Source organism: Nicotiana sylvestris, chromosome 9 (assembly GCF_000393655.2).
Source record: "Nicotiana sylvestris chromosome 9, ASM39365v2, whole genome shotgun sequence".
Classification (NCBI taxonomy): domain Eukaryota; kingdom Viridiplantae; phylum Streptophyta; class Magnoliopsida; order Solanales; family Solanaceae; genus Nicotiana; species Nicotiana sylvestris.
In genome coordinates, this window is record NC_091065.1 from 185,442,733 (window position 1) to 185,448,734 (window position 6,002).

Consider the following 6,002-nt stretch of genomic DNA (forward strand, 5'->3'; position numbering starts at 1 on the left):
AGAGAGAAAATGGGAGAGAGATAGAGAGAGATATTATAATAAAATGAATATTCATGGATTTGATTATTTACCTCAAATGAAATAACAAATCACCTCTCCTTTTGTTTAGGAAAGATGGAGGGTATGAGTTTTTCAGTTTGGAATAAAATATGATATGTTGTTAAAAAAAAAATTAAACCTATAATAAAGATTCAAAAAAGCACAATGCACGTAATGGTGTGATTAATTATTATGGTTCCATTTTTTTCCCAAGAAAATTTAAAGAAAGAAAAATGTGACACATGTGTTTTTAGATTTAAAAATTGTTTTGGAAAATATTCATAAATTTTTACCTAATTAAGTTATGTAACATTCAATGTAAAATGAGATTGGTTATGAAATCTAGGTACAAATACTTGACATAGAGACAAATCCTCTAAGTATATTTGAATCGCTTATTCGGTTATTAATATCTGGCGCTATAAATAATTGAGTTTTTTTTCCATATTTCAATACTATAACTTGAATCGTCTAAGTTGTGTTTCACTCACTTAAAAATGAAAACAATAGCCTATATTATGCGAAAGACAATCTTAAAATCGGGAGTTATTTTTATAAGATATTTGGAGATTAGGAGATCGACATGCTTAAAATAATTTTAACTTCTTAGAATAAATACTTAGGCGATTAATTCTAAATTTTTTTTTTTTTTTTTTACATCGTCTAAATCGCTTAAGTTAGGTGCTAATCGCCTAAGTATTTATGAAATCGCCTATGTTATATGAAGGCACTTCATGTAATATGATCTCTTCATGTAATATTCATGTGATATTCATGTGAAGGCTGTCTTTTTTTTTTTTTTTCCGTTAATTAGAATTGCTATTCAGTTATTAATATTTGGTGCTATTAAATAATTGGAGTTCTTTTGACTTTCATACTATGAGTTTTGACTATCACGATCCAATTCTATTATAGGCCGTGATGACGCCCCACCGCCGCTAGGCAAGACAACAATGAACTAACCACGCGATTTATCTTTTTAATAGATTTTCAAGTAATTACACTTTCCTTAATAAAGATTTAAGACAAAACAGATTTAAAATAAATAAAACGAAAGTAGCTGAGTGCAATCATAACCATAGAAATAAACCAAAACCATAAGTGTACTAGTGTGTGCCAAGACCTGGTGTCGCAAGTGTATGAGCAACTAGTAGAATATACAAAAGAATACTAGTCTACTGTCTGAAGTGAAATAGACAGAAAATACAAGCAAAAGAAAGACTCCGGCTGCTGCAGAACGGGCTCAAAAGGGACGCTCACCGCGATGTCTCGGGAATTAGGGATGCGCGCCAAACTGATATCCAGATGCACCTACCTCAGATCCCGCACATTTAGTGCAGAAGTGTAGCGTGAGTACATAAACAACATGTATCCAGTAAGTATCCAGTCTAACCTCGAAGAAGTAGTGACGAGGGGTCGACTTTGACACTTACTATGGGCTAACAATGAAATGTCAAAATTATAACTAAACATGGATTACATAAATATAGCTGAAAGCTAAATCACAGGAAAATAATAGGCAATCCTCTCACTAATAATGAATCCCAAGTTTGGTTCCATCATTTAACAATTTATATCTCAAGCCCATGAAGAAATATCAATTTTTAATGGCGAAATACATAAATGGCCCCTTTAAGTTGTCCCCAACGATTAGTTGAACACCTTCACTTCCCAATTGACCAACTAGACACCTCTACTTACCAGAAGCGTATCTTCTGAACCTTTATGGCTGATGTGGCATATGCGTGTTGGATAACAAGATTTTGAGCGCGTGAAGTTATTTTTTCAACCTAATTTTCTTTTTCTTTGACAGAAAAATACATCTTTTTCTCTTGGTCTCTCTCCTTCCTTCATAGCCGACACTCACCTCCATTATCACCACCATCCATGGCAGCGTTAATCAAGTACCCAAAAAACTATACCACTACATCTTTATCTAAGACACACGTCTTCTACAATTCTTCTCACTGCTAAGTTGCCACCACATAAACACCAATAGCCCTATCACCCTCATCTCCATCACCCCGTCATCCTTATCTCCACCAAATAAATACTAACAACCCCTTTAATCACTACTGATGGCAACATCTTACTTCCAACAGAAACACAAAAACAAGAATCAATTGCTTGAATCGGATAAACAACAATTTAAGGAGAAATTTACACAAAAAATAACAAACTAGAAACAGTGATATAATCCAAATTCAGCATCAAGAAGATGATAAAGAGAGAAGACTGAAGATTTCATTGGAGTCGATTCTTTCAAATTTGCTCGGCGAAGGCGGCAACGGTAGAGTCAAATCGGAGCATCTTCACTTCAACTCCCCCAAACAATTAAATTAACTGATATGTTCAAGGATTCTCTTAGACGTGACAAAATGAGACAAACAAAGAAAGGTCGCTGGAGATGAGATTTTCCGGCAAGGTCCATCAGTAACCCTTGGAGGGTTCTCCACTTAGTTATTCTCTGTTTTTTAATAGTTATATGAGTTTTATGGAAGAGTTTTAGTGTTTAAGTTTTGAAAAAGAATGGTTAAAGTAATGAGGGGAGGTATTTAAAAGAAAATGGCGGGGGAAGGAATGGTTAATGATGGTGGTTTGAAAAAGTGGAAATTGGACGGAAAAGGGGGAGGGGTTTGTAAGGAGAGACGATGGGTTTGTTTGGATGGAAAGTGGTTCTGAGTTTTTGCTCTTTTTATTTTTATTTATTTAACTAAATAAATTTCTTTCTTTTAATTTTTGATTGTAATTTTTAATTCTAAGTTACATATGTTAATATTTTATTGATTCATTTGCCACGTAATCAGCGATTATATTTTACGCATGTGATCTGTTGAATGAAGGTGCTCAGAAGATACACTTTTGGTAAGTAAAGGGGTCTAGTTGGTCAATTGGGCAGTGGAGGTGTTCAACTGATCGCTGGGGACAATTTAAAGGGGCGGTTTATGTATTTCGCCATTTTTTATTACTTCTAAAGATTTATGACACGCAATTTATGCCGAGGTCGTACGACCCGATCCAACATAAAATATTTAAATTGTGCACTACCGAGGGTTGAACGGCACGAACCATAGATGCATCTATCTGCTACCGAGGCGTTCAGCCCACTCCACAAAAGAAAAATACTTTATAATTGCCGATTTAAGATTTATTAATAGGCTAATATTTAGAGAAACACCAGTTCTTAAAAACAGTCAAGTGACCCGTCCAAGAATTCAAGTAAATAAAATTTAACCTTTTAAAATTCTTTTATCAAGTTCCAACACGATTTAAGCAATTAAGTTAGCAAGTATGGTGCAAACATCGTAAGTATATGTCACGACCCTAAACCCAGATCCGGTCGTGATGGCGCCTCTCATGAAGACAAGGCCAGCCGACACTTACCCATTTTAGTTTTTAAGTAATTAAACAATAAGAATTAAATCTTAACTCAATAAAATCCCAAATAATAAGAAGTTAACCGTACACTTTGCGGAAATAAAACCCAACACAGCTCGACATCGGGGTGTCACTAGTCATGAGCATCTATCAATTCTAACACAAGTCTGAAAATGTCTACAAAGCTATTACAAAGTCACTAATAAGGGGAAAAAATGAGATAAGGGGGAGAAACACGGGACTGCGGACGCCAAGCAGCTACCTCGTGAACTCCAAAGTCTGCCGGGAGCTCTCAACTCTCGCTAGCAGGATCAACAACGCCTGAATCTGCACACGAAGTGCAGGGAGTAAAGTGAGTACTCCAACTCAGTGAGTAATAACCATAAATAAAAACTAAGAAATATGAAATCACGTAAGGTACATTACATGGTATAATGAAGCAGTAAACATCAGTAAAAGCAAGAATCAGTAAAGATATGTGAAAATCATTTTAGTTCAGTTTAAACTTCATGAAATGCCTTTCTAACAATTAAGCAACACAAATGACAGGCAAATAAGAAAGATAAACACATAAAGGTCTGCCCCCTCGAGCACAATGTCAACAAATCCGCCCCTCAGGCAATATATCATAACAATACCAGCCCCTAGGGCTATATCTCACATTACAATGGGTACCCGCGCTCACTAGGGATGTGCAGACTCCTGGAGGAGCCCCTTACGACCCAAGCGCAATATCAAGCCATCTCGTGGCATCATCACTAGGCTCTCGGCCTTATATCAACAAGTCACCTCGTGGCATACATATCTTAGGCCCTCGGCCTCATAACCATGATCCGTGTTTCCCACAACATAGGCCCTCGGCCTCACTCAGTCAAAAATCCTCACAAGCCACTCGGGCAGTAGTAAGATATGATTCTCAGCCCAATTATCACTTAAAAATCACTTAAGTGTTAAAACATGGTAAACATGGCTGAGTATAAAAATAGTGGAATATAACATGACTGAGTTCAAGTATAAAGTCAAAATAGTGAGGAAATATCAATAAATTCCCCGAAGGGTTCAAATAGTTGGCACGAGACCCAAATATGGCATTCAACCCAAATCATGGTGATAGCAAATAGATTTCAGTCAAATACGCGGTAAAATAGTCATTCGGGATGGACTAAGTCACAATCCCCAATAGTGCACGACCCCACGTTAGTCATCAAGCATTTGTGTCACCTCAATATAGCACAACGATGTGCAATCCGGGGTTTCTTACCCTCAGAATATCATTTACAATCATTCACCTCGATCGGGTCCAAACTCTAGCCCGCGATGCCTTTGCTCACACAAATCGGCCTCTGGATGCTCCAAATCTAGCCACAATCAGTACATAATATTTAAAATATGCTAAGGGAGCAAAACTCACTCGAAAATATCCAATTTACATAAAAATCCCGAAATTACTCAAACCCGGCCTCGGGCCCACGTCTTGGATTCCGATAAAATTTACATCAATAGGTTCTTATCTCCCCACGAGTTCATACATATCAAAAGTACCAAAATCCAACCACAAATGACCCCTCAAATTACAAGCTCTAGTTCTTCAATACTAGGCTTAAATTCCATGATTAATTAGGTAGAATTCACACAAGAATCGAGTATTGAGTTCAAAAATCTTACCTCCAGGTGTTATCTCTTGAAGAATCCTTCTTCAAATTCTCTCAAAAATATCCAAAATCGCCCAACAATGGTGAAAGTTAGCCCCAAAATTGTGGACAATGACTATTTAAACATTCTGCCCAGGCATCAAAACCCTTCTTCGCGAACGCGACCGGCCTCTCGCGTTCGCGTAGACCAAATTCACTGCCTCTCCATTTTTCCCTTTGCGAACGCGAACAATTCCACACGAACGTGATGCTTCGCCATACCAGGTTTTCGCGAACATGATGCAACTCTCGCGAATGCATAGCACATGGACCTGGGGTGCCCAACGACCTTACTCCTCTACGCGAACACGACCCCAGTCTCGCGTCCGCGATGCATATGAATCCTCCACCTTCGTGTTCACATTCTAATCCTCGCAAACGCGTAGAACAAAAATATCATCACACAAAAACACCATTCGCGAACGCGAGTCCCTGACCGCGAACGCGAAGAACAATTCGTCTGCATTAAAAACCAGCAAAAACTGCCAAGTCCAAAGTACAAAATTGATACGTTTAACCACCCGAAACTCACCCGAGCCCCTAGGGACCTTAACTAAACATTCCAACATATACCATGATCTCATTCAAACTTATTCCAACCTTCGGAACGCTCAAAACATCAAAATCACATCGGATTCAAGCCTAAGAATTTCAACAACTTCCAAATTCCGCTTTCGATCAAAACGTCTATCAAACCTTGTCCGAATGACCTGAAATTTTGCACACACGTCACAAATGACACAACGGAGCTGCTGCAACTTCCGTAATTCTATTCCGACCCCTATATCAAATCTCACCTATCAACCGGAAAATGCCAAAATCTCAATTTCGCCAATTCAATCCTAAACCTTCCACGGACTTCCGAAATGCATTTCGATCATGCTCCTAAGTCCC